The 20,830-nt window shown below is 42.9% G+C and overlaps 1 protein-coding gene across 7 annotated transcripts in view; it reads right to left on the bottom strand.

The window, feature by feature from the left end:
• Positions 1-20,830, bottom strand: part of MAP2K6 (mitogen-activated protein kinase kinase 6) — a 118,553-nt gene that overhangs the window by 55,757 nt on the left and 41,966 nt on the right. Inside the window, exon 1 of one of the 7 annotated variants that reach the window (XM_066386744.1) lies at positions 7,774-7,867. The exons of the other annotated variants lie outside the window; for them this stretch is intronic. The gene's annotated coding sequence lies outside the window, so the exon portion shown is untranslated. Of the gene's footprint in view, positions 1-7,773; positions 7,868-20,830 lie in introns of those variants that run through there. 7 annotated transcript variants of the gene reach the window in all.

Genomic DNA, 20,830 nt, shown 5'->3' with positions numbered 1-20,830 from the left:
AATATGCCCCATATCCTAATCCTTGGAACTTATGACTGTTACATGATAAAGGTTTTGTTGATGTGATCAAATAAAGGATTTTGAGATGAGGAGATTGCCCTGGATTATTCAGTTGGGTCCTGAATGCCGTCATAAGTGTCCATATAACAGAGGCAGAGGGAGATTAGTCTCACACAGGGAAGGCCATGTGGAGAGGAGGCAGAGACTGGAGTGATGCAGTCACAGCCCAAGAAATGCCAAGGAATGGCAGCAGCTCACAGAAGCCAGGAGAATCGAGGAATGGGCTCTCCCCCAGAGCCTCTGGAGGGAGACTTACCTGCACACCTTGATGTCTGACCTCTGGCCTCTAAAAATGGGAGAAAATCCATTTCTATCACTTTAAGCCACCAAGTCTGTGGCTACTTGTTACAGCAGCTACAAGAAACTAATACCCTGAGCTGCAAAAATGGTGAATTTTACCAAATTTCCTTTCAACACCTATTAAAATAATCCAGCTTCCTTCTTCTGTACCCAAGCCACCACACTCTCTAAGAAATATATTTCTTACTTTTCCCTTTCTTTTTCTTTCGCTTGCTAACTCATTCTCCTTCTATTTTCATCTCAACTGTTTCTGCCATTGGCCTTCTGGCACACCCTGGGATTCTGCATTACCACTGGTGACTCAAACTTAAAAGAGCAGGCTAACCCATGGATTCAAGACACACAGAGAAAGTCTTAAACTTGACCATAAAGGGGCAAAACAAGCAACATTGGGAAATTAACTGCAAACTAAAAAAAAAATGGGTATTAGCAAAGGGGTCCATCATGCTGAGAAGAGGGGTGGCTGACATCTGCAGGTAGGTCATGCTTGTTCCTCAAGCACCATTGGATCTGCTGATTCATACGGCTTGAGGAGCAAGGGAAGTGCACCAGAGCCTGCACTGCCCTCAACTGTTTGGCCCGTATTTCTGCTGGTTAGGCTCTGGCCAGGTGGCTCAGGGGATAAAGCATCACCCTGGTGCGCTGAGGACATGGGTTCAATTTGGTCAGGGCACAATTAATGAGTGCACAATGGAAAATGGAACAACTAAGTAGAACAGTGAGTTGATGCTTCTCTCCCCCTTCTTCCTCTTTCTTTCTCAAATCAATGGGAAAAAAAAAAGATTTTTTTAAAGTATCCATCAAAATTATATTATAATTAACGGGAAGGGAACCAAACCATAGCAGTCAGCTGTAAAACCCTGGGAAGTTATTAATCTAAGCCTCACCCTTAAAACTGAAATACCACTATGGACCTCAGTGGACTTAAAAGAGCTAAGCAACATACACAGTGCCACTGGGCAAGCATGCGCTGCATAAATGAAAGTGGCCAAGGCAGCTACACTGCTGTTTTTGGCAGCCACTGTCTTATTAGCAAGTAGCTGCTCATGAGAATAATAAAAGCAACTAACGTTTATGGAGAATTTATGATACGCAAACACACAGTGCTCAGCTTTTCACATAAATCCTTAATGCAATGGTCACTACAGCTTCAGGGGGCAAGTCATTCTTCCTCGATGTCAAGGGCCTTTTCCAGACACATGGAACTGGTACAGATGTGAGCAGGCAGCTCTCCCACATCACTGTATTTAGTGCTACAACTCATCTTCACAAGTCTATTTCCACTGCCAGTTCAAAGGGTTAATGCTGAACCATGTCGAAGCTATATATAAAATCTGAGACAAAAGAAAAAAGTCCAGGATTAAATCCTCCATACAGGCTTTTACTCCAATGTCCAGACTTCTCTAAATAACAAATGCAGGTGAGAAAGCTGTTTATCAGGAACCATGGTGACAGGGACCAGGTCTATTGGGAGATCCAGACTCAGTCATAAATGCTATATTGCCATGAACTTTGCCCAAGATATTGTAACATTTCTGGACTTTGGCTCCTCGACACTAAAATGGAAAACATTCCGTCAATAAACGAGCTAATTTGCTCATTAAATGGTGCTCTGGTATTTGAGAGGAACACGACACCAGCTTTATAGATAACGTCATAAAGTTTTCTACTGTGAGAGGGCTCTATGATGTGTTTATAAACTAACACCCCTGCCCTAAGGGGATTCTGTTGAAATTGATAAGCCTTTGCTCTGACATCAATCACTTTCGCTGTTGACATCCCCACTCAATGTCATAAAAGGGGGCTCTCTGTCCATTAATGGATTCCTGGATCACCTCATTCTGATTATAATCTCTACCTGATGCTTCTCCCTTCTTACTGAAGGATTAACTGGTCCCAGACTAGAGTAAGCACTGAAGGTCACTGAGACTCTTTCATCTGGCTCATCCCAAAAACCTTAATGTGCAAAATAAAATAAAAAAAAATGCACAAACCCAAAAGCATCTCAACAAGTATCTTGGGGGCATGTTCTGTGAAGGAAGAATCCCTGTCTCTCACTGAAGACACTATTCTTCTCTCCAGGAAACTGCTCCATTCTCCAATGTCTACAGAATAAAGAAAACTAGGCTTTACACCAAGTAGCACTCTGGCTGCATCTGGCTGTGCAACCGGAATGTGAGTCCGCTTGTGGTTGCTGGGCTTCTAGCGTAATGCCTGGGAAAACAGTTTTCGAAACTCTGCTCGCCTCCTGTTGCAACCTCATTTCGCTTTCATATCCAGAATTTTTCTAGGTATGATATGTTCTAGACTTAATTTTAACACGGGGCTCTGAAAATCCTGACTTTGGTCTCTTCATCAGAAGTAGACATCAATGAAAATAGAAAAACACACAGACTTTTCCCAAAAGGTAATTTTGAAAAAAAAAATAAAAGCCCTAAAGAACAAAAAGCCTATTGAGGAAGAAATAAAGATCGAAGGAAATTTTTGGTGTTGGGGGGGGGGGGGGGTTGTTCTTTTTTTGTTTTGTTTTGTTTTTTGTTTTTGTCCATTTGTTACTGTTTTCTAAAAAAAAAATGATAGGAAATTTGAGCAACAGGTTAGCAGAGAGTAGAAGAAGCAAATGGCAAAAGGGGATAAAGAGAGCGGAGAAGTGAACAGAAACAACAGAGCAAGGTCCCAGTGGACTTCATCAGATTTACAGCACAGTGGAGAGAGGTTAGACTCTGAAACAAGAGAAAGGTCTCTCTTTAAGACAAGAAGAGGAAAGAAGGGCTTAAAGGGTGACAACCAAGAGAAAATTCGATGTGAAGGGAAGCGGAGAGAGCCACTCATATTGACACATAACAGGGTGTTCTGCCAAGATTTCCCATGGGGTCCAAGGAAACAGAAGCCAAGACACATTAGAAACAGCCAGAATAGGTCAGCAAAGGAGTTCCTGCAGTTTCAGTTGAAATATTACCAAGTCCTCTTGCCCTGCACAAGCTCCTGAGGAAAAAGCTCATGTTCCATGAGAAATATAAGAGAAAATTCCAATAGGCAACTCAGCTATGTAAGGCTGGAAAGTAGGTGGTTCTACATACTTCCTTATTTCTTCTAAGAACCGCCTGCATTTCAAAGCTGTTCATCATAAAATGTGGAAACCAAGGAGTCAGGAGTGGTTACCAGCTTGAGAACTACCCATGAGTCTCAAAGATCACATGTGTGTGTGGGATACCTTTCATTCCTTGAGAAATATTAGAAAGTTTGCTACTAAAGAGTTTGAATTCGCCCTGGCCAGATAGCTCAGCTGGTTTGACCAACACCCTGAAGCGCAGAGGTTGCTAGTTTGATGCCCGGACAGGGCACCTACAGGAACAACTCCATGTTTCTGTCTTTCTCTGTCTCTCCCTTCCTCTCTCACTGAAATCAATAAATAAAAATTAAAAAAACAAAGAACAAAAAAAAAAAGAGTTTGAATTCTTAATCTCCAGTTGCAAACCCCAAGGTCTACAAGAGATCCAGGACATGACCTTTGCCTTCCAATTTTTATTATAACACCTTTTTCGAGATAGAATTCACATAACACACAATCCACCTATTTAAACTGTATAATTCAATGATTTTTTTTTCTTTTTCCGAAGTTGGAAACGGGGAGGCAGTCAGACAGACTCCCGCATGCGCCGACCGGGATCCACCCGGCACGCCCACCAGGAGGCGATGCTCTGCCCATCTTGGGGCGTCACTCTGCCACAATCAGAGCCATTCTAGTGCCTGAGGCAGAGGCCACAGAGCCATCCTCAGCGCCCGGGCAAACTTTGCTCCAATGGAGCCTTGGCTGCGGGAGGGGAAGAGAGAGACAGAGAGGAAGGAGAGGAGGATGGGTGGAGAAGCAGATGGGCGCTTCTCCTGTGTGCCCTGGCCAGGAATCGAACCCGGGACTCCTGCACACCAGGCCGACGCTCTACCACTGAGCCAACCGGTCAGGGCCTAATTCAATGATTTTTAGCACATTGACAGAGTTGTGCAACCATCACCACAATCAAGTTGATGACATGTTTATTACCCACAAAGGAAACATCACATCCATTAGCAGCCACTCTTCGTTCCCCACCAGTACTGTCCTCCTCTCTGGTCCTAGGCAACAACGAGTCCACATTCTGTCTCTACAGATTTGCCCATCTCTCCACTTATTCAGGCCCTCTTTCATTTCTTTTAACAATGTAATTTTCTGAGCATAAGATTTGCACTTACTTTGTTAAATCTGTTTCCAAATATTTTATTATTTTTGATGCTATTATACTTTTTTATTAATTTTATTTTCAGATTGTTCATTTCTAGTGCATAAAAATATAATTTATTTTTGCATATCAAATGCAACCTTGATGAACTTGCTTATTAGTTCTAAGAGTTTTTAGTGGATTCCTGAGGATTTTCTAGATATAATAAGATCATGCCATTTATAAATAGAGATATTTTTATTTCTTCCTTTCCAATGTGGATGACATTTATTTCATTTTCTTGCCCTGGTAGTACACTGTTGAAGAAAAGCAGTAAGATCAAATGCCCTTATCTTGTTCTTGATCTGAGAGAGATGCCCTTTGCTTTTGCTTTGACTCATGACAAGCCTTCATGTCAACACCCATCAATAGATAAAGTAGGGCATAACCTAGTATAGTAGTTTTTTTTTCATTATTTAAAATTTTCTAAGATGATGGTGAAAGTATAAATTAGCAAAAGCCCTATGAAGGGTAGTTTGACAAAAATCCATCTTACAAATGCAGACTCCCTTTCACTTAGCAATACTACCTCTGAAACTATAATATATCATACAGATAGATCTTCCACTCACACAAAATCACATATGTACAAGTTTATTCAACACAGCCCTGCCTATAACACCAATGGTCCAACAACAGGGAACGGACTAAATGAAGTAAGTATAAAGCATTCAAACAATGAGATTCTATGTGGTCAGAAAAAGAAACAAAACACCCTGGCTGGTTGGCTCAGTGGTAGAGCGTCGACCCAACATCTGGATGTCGGGGTTCGATTCCCGGTAAGGGCACACAGGAGAAGTGACCATTTGCTTCTCTACCCTTCTCTCTCTCTCTCTCTCTCTCTCTCTCTCTCCCTCTCTGTCTCTCCCCTCTCCTGCAGCCATGGCTCAATTTGTCCAGCAAGCTGGCTCTGGGCACTGAGGATGGATATGTGGAACCTCAGTCTCAGGCACTAAAAATAGCTCAGTTGCTGAGCAACAGCCCAAGATGGTGCATGCAGGCAGGAGTCTGTCTATCTCCCCTCCTCTCACAAAGAAAACAAACAAAAAAGAATGTGGAGGTATTTTATATGGCAACACAGAAATCTCCAAAATACATTAAGTGAAAAATATCAAGATGGAGAAAACTATACACTACATTGAATTTAAATATGACAAAAGAAATCATAAACGAACAAAAAATTCATAAACAGATCTGTTTGTACCTGCATAAAATCTTTGTAAGATTACATTAGCAACTCACAGTATTGGTTGTCTATAAGGAAGGCAGCCAGAATACTGGAGGACAAAAATTAGGAAAAAGACACAATTTTTGTGTAATTTTGTAGTTTAAACCACATAAATATGTTACCTATTCAGGAAACTAAGTTTAAAAACTTGAAAAATAGAATCATATGCCATAAAAGTCAGCAAATACTCAATAGCAAATAACAGCTCAGTCCATATAAAGGATGCAAAGAAGTGGTGCATGGTGATACAAGAGCCCTGACATTGTTGGAACCTAGGTTCTTTTTCTGAGTCTGAGTCTGCTGCTAACTAGGAACTTGGAGACATAAATTGCTTAACTTTTCTGGACTCGATTTCTTGGGCTGCAAATTCTGGGATCAGACAGTTTATAGTCTGTGCAACATTTTCTGGGGCCAACCAACCATATGCTAAGTTCTTCCCATGCACCTGAATCTCACAACGATTCTGTAAAAAGTAAACTATTCCCTCAAAATATTAGAAATACATTCACCATGTGATCCAACAATTCTACTTCTGGATGCATACGCAAAACCAGGGAAAGCAGGGTTCTACGGGCTGAAGGGCATCCCCACAGCTCAAACTGCTTTTGGTGACAGGGTTTTTAAAGAGGTAATTAAATTAAAATCTGGGCATTATGGTCAGTCCTAATATAACATAACTGGTGCCCTTAAAAGAAGAGAAATTTTTCCATTTGAACCATGTAAATGCCTTACCTATTCAGAGGAAAGACCACATGCAGACACAAGCAAACAGTCATCTCCATGCCAAGGAGAGGCTTCAGAAGAAACCAAGACCTTGATTTCAGACTTCTAGCCTCCAGAATGGTGAGAAAATAACATGCTGTTGCTTACACCACTCAGCCTAGAGTACTCTGTATCTGCAGCCCTAATGAACTAATTAATGTGCAGGTCTCTGAGAGAGATCTGCACATCCATGATCACAGCAGCTTTACTGACAATAGCCAAAAGGTGAAAGCAACCCAAATGTCCACTGACAGATAAACGAATAAATAAAATGTGACATATACATACAATGGAATATTCTTTAGCTCTATAAAGGAAGGAAATCCTGACACATGCTACAATATGGATGAACCTTGAAGACATTATGCCAGTCACAAAAAAAACAAATACTGGATGATTCCACTGACATGAGTTACCTAGAGCAGTTGAATTCATAGAGACAGAAAGAAGAATAGTAACTCAGGGAGGAGAGAAAGGAACAGAAATGGAAGTTTTTGTCCACTGGATACAGAGATTCAGTTTTGCAAGATGTTCTAGAGGTATCAGATGATGGAACTGGTAACACAACAATGTGAGTGTACTTAATACCACTAAAGCGTACACTTACCAACACGTAAGATGGTAAATTCTGTGTTATATACATTTTACCACAATTAAATTTTTTTTAAATTTTTAAGTAAAGAAAAATGAAATATTATTCTCACTTTACAGGTGCAGAAACTAATACGTTTTCTCAAGTTCCAACAGTCAGTAATTCTCATCCAGGTCTGAATCCAAAGACCAAGCTAGACACATAAATTTCCCACAATGTCAGTACATTGTTTTTAATTTTAAATCAAGAAGGAACACTATTTTTCATTCTCTTTTTCTGATACCTTCCTAACTAGTTGTTTTCAGATGATTTTTGCTTTCCCAACAAGCATTTTGTCTGTTCAGCTGCTTTGGAGGTTAAACATTTTCTTCGGAAGGCTACTTGAGTTGTTCTCTTACCTAGTCTCACCTAACAATCTCTATGTTCCTGACTTGTACTAGGGCCTCCTATTTAAAAAGAAAGAAAGAATGAAGTGGAATTTTTCCAAAATACCCAGGGGCTATCGTGACAGATGCCAAGATATCTTCCTCCTTCTATGCCAAGACTACGTTCTCTGAAGTTAAATGTATTCCTACCTCTCCCAATTGTCTCAGTATCCTAAAGCTGTTTGGCCAGAAGCTTTGGTCTCTGAACTTGGTCTCTGAAAAGCTGAAACGAGTATTGTCCCAGGGGGTGAGACTGTGCAGAGTCCTGTTCGCCCTGTGTGCCAAGTCGCAAACAGGTTGGGGCTGGTGGGAAGAACGGAATGTCCTATGACAAAAGAGGAGGGGCCCAGAGGTAGCCACAAGCAATAAGAGGACCTGGCACGGAGTATCCTGTGCTGTGGATCAAAAGTGAAAGAACTTGAAGGGGCTGAGGGGAGAGAAGCAAAACTGGACGAAATGACACCAAGTTCTATAGAGTACTCTGCTCTCAAGAGTAAAAGCCCCATTAATGCCTAAAAACTACTTTTTAAAACTATTTTTTACAAACTATTTTTTTTTCTTAAATTGTATAAACAAATAAGAAAACATTCAACCTGGGAATATCAGGTTAACTCTCCAAATCTTTCTGTATTGGAGAAAAGCAAACAGTCAAGTAATCATGCAGCCAAAGAGATAGGATAGGAAATAACAGCACATTTCCTGGGCTCCCCAAATAGGCTCATGGCCAGTCAAAAATATGTGCCATAAGTATCCAAGAAATGGTTTCAATTCCATGGCAGTAGTGAAATTCTGTAATATTTAATACTGCTGTAAATAAGTAGGCCATTAACCAGGACTAAGACCTTTTTAAATATATAAAATAAATGGCCATGGCTATTGTAGTGTCTCTTTCTTTTGCAGAGTGCTACCTGTTCCAGATATTCCTTCTGAGTATTTACAAGACCGCATGATTCTTCAGTGACCTGAATGCTTGTGCAAACACAAGCTGAAACACAGCTTGATCTGACCCAGGAAGGAACACAGAGACATTCGACAGGTATCTAAGCTCGAAACCCCTCAGAGAGTCTTTATCCTCCAGGCTTAAGAGAACTCGCCTCCGCAAGTAGAGAGGACACAGGCCAACTGATCCCTCACAGCTGGTGCTGGCAAAAGAAGGGCCAACGTCTTCCCCAAGAAGGCACAAAGCTACCAGTGCCACCGAGGAAGGAGCGAAAGGAAGACACGGTGCTTCCACTCTTTCATCCTCTCCTCAAACACTTACTCAGTACGTACTGTGCGCAGCACTCAGTCAGGCCCCAAAAGTAAGTGAATTAGAACCAGCCCCCTGTTCCTCCTGGTGCACCCCCTCATGTCCACCCCACCCCCAGGATGTTGCTTCTGGAATGATTAAGTTACACTGGGATATCCTCAGAGGCCCCAGGAAGGTCAAAGACAATGGTTACTTCCTACATGGCCTAAATGAGCAAGGGGCGGCGAAATGAGCAAGGGGGCCCTTGGACTGAATTCCCAATCTTGGAAGAAGTCTGTCTAGGACTCCTGCCTGTCAGTTAAGGATAATTTAACTATTTAAACTGGCATTCAAAAGCCTATCACACTTGTAGTATCTTCTACTTCTCCGTCTAAGAAGTAACTGAGAGCGAGCCAAATGTAGGCTCTTCCCACTTCCTTGAACTCATCTAACCTTGGTTTTGACTCCATTCCTCTCTGGCCATGCTGTTCCCGCCACTGGATACGGTACCTAGCCCCGCCCTGAGTAATCACACGCGGAGTCCTCTGCCCAGGAGCTCTTCTTCCCGAATTTTGGTCCAACAGCTTTTTCCTCATCCCTCACCTCCTGTCTCCTGCCCTACCCCTCCACCTACAAGTCTAGGAAGTTAACTGTGCGTCTACTGCTTTGCATGGCTAGGTAGAGGTCACTAATATTTATTCCAGGCACAAAGCAAGAAACTTAACAGATATCACTTCTGTTGATCCTCTAATTGCATGAGTTACTACCTTCATTATGCAGATGAGAAGCTGAACTTTAGAGTAGTCAGGTAAATACACCAAGCTGTGTCAGCAGATGAGAGTAAAACCAAATGTGGCTTGCTCAAATCCTCAGTGTCCCCTCCTTCAACCATTTGGAGTATAGTGTGTGCACAGGACAGCTCTAGTGCACTGCTCCTAATGTCTTCGACTTCATACCCTGATGTGGCTCTCCAACTCAGCACAGGTGCTGACCCGTTTCCAAACAGAGGCAGCGTGACAGTGACTCATCTTTGTCTGCACCAGACGCCCTTTTCTATCCCTGGATTCCTGCTGTAAGACTTCTCTGACAATTGATGGGACCTGCTGGGCCAGCTGCCATGCAGAACCTGGGGGTGAAAGGATGTGGGGCCACCTGTGATCAGTGAACAGTGACAGGCAGGAGGCAGTGAGGATTAGTCCTCTGGGCACACAGTTCTGAATGCATTTCATGAGGCTCTTAGAAGATCCAATGGGATTAAACATCAGTTATTCTTAGCAGTGGCGGCTGCACGGGCTTTCCCTCCTTCCCGATTTCATCCACCTTGTCCCTCTCACTCACTGAGAGCACACTGACAAACAAGATTCTTGCACATGATCCTCTGTTTCAGGTTCTGAATTCAATCAGTAGGTAGCAGAAATGTGGGCCAAACAGATGAGGACAGTGCAGGCTCTGGTGCAATGGCCCTGACCCTCAAGCCGTGTGAATCAGCAGATCCAAAGGTGCTTGAGGTGTTCCTGGAACAACGCATGACCTACCTGCAGATGTCAGCCAGCCCTTCTTCTCACATGTGCTGGCACATGGGCCCATGAATGAAATGGCTCAGCTGGCAGGCATGGAAGCTGTGCATGGGTCCAGTATGGGCTCCCTCTTACCATTCTTATCAATGACGCAGCCATTGCCACTACTGAACGGCCAGCGAATCAGTAGCAGAAATAGATGCCGATCCCTCCAGCATCTTCAAGGGCATCAGCCAGCCCCTTGGTGGAAGGCTGATTATAGCAGACCACTTCCACCCTGGAGGGAAGGAGGAGATTTCAATTCACTCTTACTGCAACTCATGCTTACCTACTCCCAATGTGGGTTTGCCGCATGAACGGCCTATGCAAGCACACTGTACAAGATATAAGGATACCTAATCTGGCCGTGGCTGGGTAGCTCAATTGGTTAGAGAATCATCCCAATATGCCAAAGTTAAGGGTTCAATCCCTAATCAGAGCACTTAGAAGATTCAACCAATGAATGCATAGATAAGTGGAACAAAAATCATTGTTTCCCTCTCACATGCACGTTCTCTTGCTTCCTCTCTCTAAAATCAATAAATTAAAAAAAATAAGAAGAAGAAATGCCTAATCTACTAGCATAGTATCCAACCATGTTGCAGACCAAGGGGCTGATTACTATCAAAGGAGGTACAACAATGAGTATATGACCAAGGAAGCCACTAGTTTGGTCATAAACTTAATTGTTAAAAAGCTGCCCATTTAACTGAATAATGGAATGGCCTGGGAAAGGGTCAGTTAGGGCAAGAGCATGAGAACAACTTCCTCTTCCAGTATCACCTTGATGCATGCCCCACCCCTTGATGCATGACATTTCTGCAAGGAAAGTTGTTCAATGGTCAATGGTGTTGAGATCTGGGTACTAGGTGTGCTCACTGTTACTGCGATGTCACTTTTTCTTGGCCCTTTCACCCATCAAAGGTAGGAAATACATGAATGTGCATATACATGTACACATTTGTACATATAAATATACATACACTCATACATAAAAACACACAAATGAATACATCTTCCCATGAACATCCAATATGCCTATCTTAGAAATCATGAATTCGCACCAAGACGGCCACTACCAATCGATCCCTACAGGGCTCTTTTTTACTTCTCTCATTTCCTCAATCTTATAACTCCAGACTGGTTGCTCTATACAACCTTATGCTTCTCATTTTCAGAGAGATGAAATTTTATCCCAAGCTCCCTCTGCAGAATTACACTCCCATCTTACTGGCCGATGAAGGAGCACATACCTATTGCCAGAACCAACCCGTGGCAAAGGACCGTCACGATTGGTTTAGACCAGGCATCCTGCCATCACCTCCATCCCCAGGGCTGGGGTCAGGGCTTCCCCTCAAGTACACAGTCACATGGAGGACAGTGAGATACACTTTCTCTGACAGGGAGATGCAAGGGAAGCGTGGAGCATGTGCATCAGAGAGGAGTAGACAGGGCGGCGTAAAACCTCCAAAATGACATGTAAAGTTTCCTTTGCGTGTGCACATGAGTAACTTTCCGGGAAGAACATTCTCAGTCATCATCATTTCTCAGAGGACCCAGGGACCCAGGAAAAGATTAGAACCATTTTCTTCATTTTAAACTAGCACAGCCCTTCATTTACAGAGCACAAGAGGTTTCTAGGAACTTAGACCCTAATTCAGAAAAGGCAAGTATGTTCCCAATTTCATTTATTACACTGCTGTTCCCAGGGCAGGAATCAGAAAACTGCGTGGCATTTGTCAAGATACAAACGTTTGTCTCAATTTGAGTCCCTCTTGAGCTGGTTCCTAGGGACTGACTTTTTGGGCTTCTGGGGCAATTAAGGGGCACTAAATCCTCCATGAATTAGACATGCTGCCTTTAAACTCTTACTCTTCTAAAGAAAAAGGGGGATCAAGCAGGAGTCCCCAAAGGATTAAAGGAAACAGAAGTGCAAACTGTCATAAAGAAGAGGAAAATCTGTGGCTTAGGAGCCAGAGAGCAAATGTCAAGGCAGCTTGTCAGTTTCAGTGTGTCCTCAGGATTTTATGCCACTGGCCCTGCATGCAGAGTTCAGAGTCCCAGAAATATTACCACCATCTGGGACAGCTGTGGTAATAGAAAGAGATCAACATGGGCAGGGCTTTCATCTGCTAGGGCTCCTTCAACAGTGCCATTTATCTATCAGGAGAGGCTGAGTACAAAGGCGTCTACTGCAGGCCTCAGGCCGGCCAGGGAGGGGGATGGGCACTCTAAAGCATGTGCCCTTGGGTGTGGCTCTGAAATTTTTGCCAGGAAGACAACTGCTGTGCAGACAGAGATGAAATCACGAAATCTAGATTGTTCTTAGACATCTCGGGTCACAGGGTGACCCTATAAAGCAGTGGTAGTCAACCTGGTCCCTACCGCCCACTAGTGGGCATTCCAGCTTTCATGGTGGGCGGTAGCGGAGCAACCAAATGCTATAGTAAGTTGTTTTATAAAGATTTATTCTGCCAAACTTAGCGAAAATCCGACATAAAGTACTTGGTAAGTAATTATTATTATATGCTTTAACTTGCTATCACTCTGCTTTATAAATTTTATAAAGTAAAGTTACTTCCCTACTTTATAAATCACCATTACTGTGGAACCGGTGGGTGGTTAGAAAATTTTACTATTAACAGAGAAACAAGTGGGCGGTAGGTATAAAAAGGTTGACTACCCCTACTATAAAGCAAACATCCCAACTGAGACATTTTGGAGAGTGAAAGAGGACACTGCTCATGATTAAACCACGACAAGAGCTGTGAAGAGAGGCAGTCCCAGCAAACCAGATGGCTGGCACCCTACTCAGTCAGTACTTCGTAACACCCTCCTCTGCTCTGGTCTCCTGCCATCCAGCCAGCACTTGGCAGGTGCCTTACCTTGTGTTAAGCATCACAGAGAACATGACAAGTATAATTAAAATACAACAGTATACCATAACACACCGTACCATGTAGTCCTCGCCCATAAGGAGCCTCTCCTTGCTCTAATGTTACCCTGGATGCCTTGAGCAACAGCCCTTTCGGTAGCCATGAAACCAAAATGAACATGACGTTTGCTCTGAGCTAAGGCATCGGGATCTTCTGTGTGCTTTGGTTTTTAAATCTTTGATTCAGAATATATCCAAGTGACTCACTGGACTATTTTGGTCTTGGGAATTAAGCTGCATTGAGAAAGTCTCGCTGCCAGCTCATGTACCAGGGCAGACAGAAGCCGGCCTCAGAAACTTCTAGAACATCCACCTGTGACTGGGGAGTCAAGCAGCTCCGATCGGGCACACCTCGGAAAGCTCTTGCACTCTGGTGATACTTTTCACAATGTTAAGTCGTCAGCAAAGCCTCTCCTAGGTCAGTAATCACTCAGGCACATTAACCTCCATTCTTCAGTCCTCTTGGCTAAAAAAGCAAGCATTTCAAATCTAGGAAGGCCGGTTTCTTGCTCTATTCATCACTGGCCAGTATAAAACATTAAAATGAAATTTTAGAAAAAAACACCTTAACACCGATGCTTTAGGAATACAAGGCCTCAACGACAGCCATTATGCTGGGAGGGGTGGGGGGAGGACATTCAGAAAGCATGCTCCTTTGGGTGTGGATCTTAAATTTTTGCCAATATTAATAGTAACTTTTGCCAGAAATAATGAATTACTCTTAATAACCAAAACTATAGATACCCTGAATTCCAAAGTAGAAAATATTTATTATGAAATCTAGAAAACAAAAAGAGATATAAAAAAGAACAATGACAGTCCCCAAATTCCCACCACCAGGCAAAACCATTTGTCCATATTTCAGTGTACTGCCTGGTGGTCATTATAGGACACATATCCCTCACTAGATATACTTACCTTGATACAGGACATTCTCATAAAATTAAGATCATACTAGAGGTACAACTTTTAAAGTGCTTTCATCCCTTGGCATTTTATTCTTCAGGCATCAATCATATTTTCCTAAACTTCTTTTTTGGGTGCAAAATATCCCGTTCAAAGTGCTACAGATATTGGTTATGAAGATGTATATTTATTTGCAACTGTTATGTGACCACTTGTAGAGCTAGCGTGCTTTTTAGTAGTATGTGTGACATACGTCTGCCTCCTTGAAAAGAACAAGGTGAAGAACAATTATGCTAAGTCCCTCGGCTTTAAAGAACTTGGACCCAGTCCACTCAGAACAACCCCAGTCCTCTGAAATGGACAGAGAGCTCAAAAGAAGAGTTGTATCCGACTAAAAGCAGACCAGAGAAAAGAAAGACATACCCTGAAGAAGAAGATCTCCTAGATATAACAGCTTCCAGAACAGCAATTTTAAACTCATGTAAAATAATGTGAATATGTACTTTTATGCTTTCTACAGGTTCAGCACTGTGCTAAGTAACGATGATCCAAAGATGACTAAGACATCATCTTTTCTCTGAAGGACTGTACAGCCTATAGGGTGATACAGACTCAAAGCTGACACTTAGAAGGTTTGCACCTGCTGAGATCCAGCTGTGGGGAGTGGGCAAAGTGATGTTCTGACAGGTCCGTGAAGAGTAGAATAACAGTTCCTGTCCACTAAGTAGGTTTTTTTACCTATCCGAACTTTGATATTGTTTGATATCTGTGTTCAATCAGTTTACCTGCTATGATGCTATTAAATTCAACAAACATTTATTGAGCTTTTATTATGTGCAGGCACCTTGCTGGGTGCTGTAGCTACCAAGATGAAAGAGACATGTCGTTACCCTCAAAGAAGTCAAATTTTAGTAGAGATTACAGATATGCGACGAATAGTTATCTCAGGACTAACAGAAGTGCAGACAGGGAGTTCTGAGAGACTACAGATATGCGACGAATAGTTATCTCAGGACTAACAGAAGTGCAGACAGGGAGTTCTGAGACAACCAGAGCAGTGAACCACCCAGGCGAGCCTGGGTCTCGAGGCTGGTTCCGGGAGCGTTGTGCTTGGGGGCAGGAGGGAAGGTATAGAGAGAAAGTTAAAAGAGGCAAGGCTTTCCAGTAAAAAACAAAAACAGGCATACACAAAGGCAAGGACAGAGAGGTTTGGCACATTCAGAGGGCTATAAGGAACATCTGAGACTACAGTGCAAAATCTTAGGCAGACAGTGCCAGAAAAGGAAAACAGAGGTAAGCAGGTAAAGCCATTGAAGAGCTTGAAGTAACAAATTGGTATGGTCACAGTTCTATTTTAGACAATGACCCTGCTTCATACTTTACCGAAGAAACTGCCTGATCTGTGGTGGCACAGTGATAAACTGTTGACCTGGAATGCTGAGGTCACCGGTTCAAAACTATGGGCTTCCCTGGTCAAGGCACATACGAGAACGCAATCAATGAACAACTAAGGAGCTGCAATGAAGAACTGATGCTTCTCATCTCTCTCCCTTCCTGTCTGTCTGTCTCTATCTCTCTCTCTCTGTCAAAAAAATATTTAAAAAAATAAATAAACTACTATGCTCTCGTGTCTGCCATAAAAAAAATTGCTTCACTTCACTCCACATTCCCCTCCAGTCAGAATCCCCATTCTTTAAAGAGCTGACCACACCCGATGTTGTATCTATGTCCTAACTTCTTTCATTTCCCAAGCCACCGTGATATGGTTCTCCTTTGCCATCACACTCTTGAAATAAAGCTCTTGTCAAGTTCACCAACCACCTCTGTGAATACATTTCTCACATTATGCTGTGGTAGGCAGAAAATGCCCACCTTCTAAAGATATCCACACTCTAATCAACGGAACCTGTGACTATGTTACCTTATATGGCAAAAGGAACTTTGCAGATGTGTTTAAGGTTGAAGACCTTGAAATGAGAAGACTGTTTGGATTGTTTGGAGTGTCAGGTGGGGGGCAATCTAATCTAATCATATGAGTCCTTAAAAGTGGAAGAGAAAGAAAGGGGGTCAAAATCTTCTTCATCTCAGTAGATGACCCCCTCCCTCCAGTTGTTCAAAACAGCCATCCTAAATGTCCTCCCATTCTTTTGCCTCTATGTCTAATCCAATAGGAGATCCTACTGGTTTTATCTCCAAAGATTATTTTATTTTATTTTATTTTAATTTTATTTATTCATTTTTAGCGAGGAGAGAGAGAAGGAGAGAGAGAGAAGGGGGGGAGCTGGAAGCATCAACTCCCATATGTGCCTTGACCAGGCAAGCCCAGGGTTTCGAACCGGCGATGTCAGCATTTCCAGGTCGACGCTTTATCTACTGCGCCACCACAGGTCAGGCCCCAAAGATTATTTTAAATCTGTCCAACTTTCTCTGTCTCTCTTGCCTTGGTCTACACCGTCATCTTCTCTTCTCTGGAATTCCACAGCCATCTCCTACCTGGTCTCCACACTTCCTCTTTCATTCTCCTCTGACACATGCTCCACCAGCAAGAGTGATAGCGAAATCTAAATGGGATAAAACTGCTCCTGTGCTTAGAATTCCTTAATGGCTTCCCATTGAACTTGGAGTAAAATGTATTCCTTACGATATAGCCTACAAGGCCTAGTGTGGTAGGATCCTGCCCATTTATTTGATCCCTTAAATCACTGTCCTTTGAAGGCTCTGTGTATTAATCAGTCTCTCCTAGTTTTCAGTTCTTTGAGCCCCTCAAACTTTTACAAATCTCAGAGTCTGCACAAACTCTGAGTCTGTTCTGCCTGGAACATTTATGTCTCTACCTCTTTCCATTCTAGTTCCTTCTAAGCCTTTGGATCTCAGTTTAAATGTCATACTCAAGAAGAGCCTTGCTCATCTACACTATGTCCACACTTTTTATCTTCCACCTCAAGTCCTAGTTTGTTTCCTCTTGAAATAGTTTATATACATGTTAATTATTTGCCTTTGCACCTGGCTTTGTTGGTCGTCAGCCCTAGAAAATAAGTGAGACTAGAAACTGTGATTAGTTCACTGTGCAATACTCAGCCCTGAGGAAAGAGTGATCAATCTCTAAACAGTTGCTGAATTACTTACTTCCTTAGTCATCCTGGTGGCAAACAGAGAGTACATCAAGATAGGAAACAAGACTGGTGGCAGGAAAACTGACTGAGAGATTACTGCAGCGTTCCAAGGGAGAGAAGAGAGGGGCCTGGACTTGATCAGCAATAGTATAGACGGAGAGGAGGAAAGCTGAGTAACATCCTAGGAGGAATGGCAGGTCCCATCTGAGAACAAGAACACAAGAGAAACAGATAGGGGACATGGGAAGGGATGGATCTGGGTCGACTAGAGTGAAATTGAGGGGTCATCCAGATAATAAAATAGGATTATACAGGCAATCAATATTTGAGGGTTATGGCTAGCTACAGATTTGTGCCAGGTAACACTAACACTTTTGTGGTATATTATTTCCAGAATCTTCCCAGTCATCTCATCAAAAATCATCCACATCTAAAGCCATTGTTTAATAGTCAACAGAGCAGTAGTGCATTTGGAAAGGGGCTCAGTCCAGAGCCTTCCTCTAGAAGAATCAGTCAATACACAATGAAAGGAAACTCGCCACAATGGCACTGCAGAGTGCAATACAACCCGCTTTCCTCCCACCTCTTTCCCCTTGAGCATCTCAAACCTTGCTGCTGCAGATGCACCACTTCCTGACAAATATTAGCCCATGAGCACCAAATGGCTAGGATGCTTGCAGAGCAGACCAATCAAGTATTCCTAAGTATTAGATACAACACCAGTTCAGGATTTCTTCCTGAGATGTATTAAAACACAAACTCCAACCATTTCTAATCTCTTCCTATATATGTTCATCCTTTATGGTAACTCTTTCCTTTACTGAATTCCATACTCTTTGCCTTACTTATCGAGACCTCTCTCACCCTGCCTAGTGCTCAGGTAGAAAGAAATAACTGCTGAGTAATACCCAGCTTCAAGGAAAGCACCGACAAGGACAGAATGGGATGCAGTAAGATGACCTGTTTGTGAGTCATTGCTGACTCTTATTTTAATCTGTGTAAATACGAGAATGCATTTTTCTGCTTTATTAGTATTACCTGCAGCAGACTTCATGGCAGAATTGGCCTCAATAAACACATGGTGTATCAAAAAAGTTCACTTGTTCATCTGATTATTTAAAACACTGAATATATTTTGATAGATATACCATAGTCCAATAGGGAGTTTCCTATACCTGCTTACCAAATGCCCATTTAACTGATAATACAAGTGAATCATACATCTTCAAAGCTGGAATTAGGCCTTCAAGGAGTGGAAGTCACCTTACCCTTTACAGATGACGAAACTGATACTGTTGTAGGTCCTATTAGTCCTGTGAATAAGCCTTGAAATCCATGCACCAAGTATAACCTGTTTCTGTGAGCAAATGCAAGGCAAAAATATCTATGGTGTACCAACAAAAAGAAGGCAGAACTGTAGTCAGGGTGGTTATGAACTTTACACAGGCAAGAACTTTACCCAAGGCCACCGAAATAATAATGGGGAGGCCTGGGACTTGAAACTCAAGTTCTTTAGACTGCTGGTCTAGAATTTACTCAAAGAAGCCACCTTTGTCATGACCCTCGAGGGAGAAAAGTAGAGGGTTCGCTAGAAATACAGCAGCCCTCAGAGCACACTGTGTACACTGGTCATTTATGGAAGGACTGCATGTTGTGGGACCCACAGAGACCATACAAGCATTTCTTCGCTGCGGGCATGTCCTGGCCACACCAAACTGCTGCCCAGAGTCCACCCCAGGGTTACAGGAGATGCTAACCTGCTCCCTGCTGACTGAGGCGGAGGCTCCCAAGCTCTGTTTTGCTCCAGTCAGAGCCTGCTTGGAAAGGATTCCACGTGCTCAGGAGTATGAGAGAAAGCAGGAAGGCCCAAGCAGGAAAATTCAGCATTATGTTTGCACATTACAATCCCACTGTGTGTGATTCATTCCAAATGCAAACTGAAAACCTCACTAATTTCACTTTCCTTTCCAAATTGCCTCCTTTCAAGTTTTTACACATAAATTCTGACTAAAATTGACATCGTGTTTTCTGCAAAAGAAAGCAATCTGACTGCCAACCGTGGAGGAAAAGTTATGAAAAGTGGTACACAGCTGTTGGATTCTTTTTTCTTTCTTTCTTTCTTTTTTTTGGAATATGATTAATGATTAAAATGGAATCTTGCTACCCTGGGTGGGGGTGCTCGTTTCTGGCTACTATGAAGCTGGTGAAGTTGGTGACAGTTTCTCTTCCCCTCCCTATCAGCTTTCGAGTTGGGACGGCTGCAGAGACCTCAGATGAACTCCCCTGGACAAGGGGCGCCCTCGGGGTGCTAAATGGCAGCTCTCTAGGAGGGCCTTGGAGATCACCCCGCGGGGAAGTACAGCCCCATAGCTTTCCCAGCAGCCTGCTTTCTCCAACCAGCTCTCCCTAGAACAAAAACGACCCTGTCAGGCACCATAAACAGTCAGAAAAACATGCCTCTAGACAAAGGGAGGCTATTCAGCAGTCCCCAAGCTGTCTCTTCCACCCCTGGGGCTCACTGACCCAACAACTCATACAGAGCTGGCTATAAAAATTGTAAGAAAAAAATGTCTGCGGAAGGAGGAACGAAGGGAGACAATGGAAAGGCATTTTCTCTTATTCGTGCCAGTCCACGGCAACCACTGTTGGTCAGGTCAGCAGCACAAATTAGTGGGTGTGAAACCATGTCACGTACAGACAGGGGGATCTACAGGGAGCGTGTGCCCTGGGGAGCAAAAGATCAAGGGAAATCAGGAGAGATTTCTTCCAATCATTTCCAGAGCTGCCATGTTGACAGGGAAGCAGATTTGCTCTGAGTTACCCCCAGAGATGGAGGAATAAAGGGACATGAGTTGTTTCACCTAAAAAGGATGTTCATAGAACTACAGTGTGTCCGTAAAATCGTGGTGCAGTTTTGACCGGTCACAGGAAAGCAACAAAAGATGATAGAAATGTGAAATCTGCACCAATTAAAAAGAAAACCCTCCCAGTTTCTGTAGGATGATGTGGCAGCATGTGTGCATGCACAGATGATGATGTAACACTGTGTATACAGCGGAGCAGCCCACGGCCATGCCAGTCGAGATGTGGATGGTAGAGAGGAAAGTTCAGTGTGTTCTGTGGCTTGCTAAATTCGAATCCGTGACCAAAGTGCAATGTGAATATCAGCACGTTTATAACGAAGCGCCACCACATAGGAATAACATTACTCAGTGGGATAAGCAGTTGAAGGAAACCGGCAGTTTGGTGGAGAAACCCCGTTCTGGTAGGCCATCAGTCAGTGACGAGTCTGTAGAGGCTATACGGGATAGCTACCTAAGGAGCCCTAAAAAATCTGTGCGTGAGCGCAAATCGAACTGCACTGAATAGGTATAAAACTGGGAGAGTTTTCCTTTTATTTGGTGCAGATTTCACATTTCTATCGTCTTTTGTTGCTTTCCTGTGACCGGTCAAAAGTGCACCATGACTT

Source organism: Saccopteryx leptura, chromosome 5 (assembly GCF_036850995.1).
Source record: "Saccopteryx leptura isolate mSacLep1 chromosome 5, mSacLep1_pri_phased_curated, whole genome shotgun sequence".
NCBI classification, from domain to species: Eukaryota; Metazoa; Chordata; class Mammalia; order Chiroptera; family Emballonuridae; genus Saccopteryx; species Saccopteryx leptura.
The sequence above is the reverse complement of the archived record's forward strand: the minus strand, read 5'-3'. Positions and strand labels throughout refer to the sequence as shown.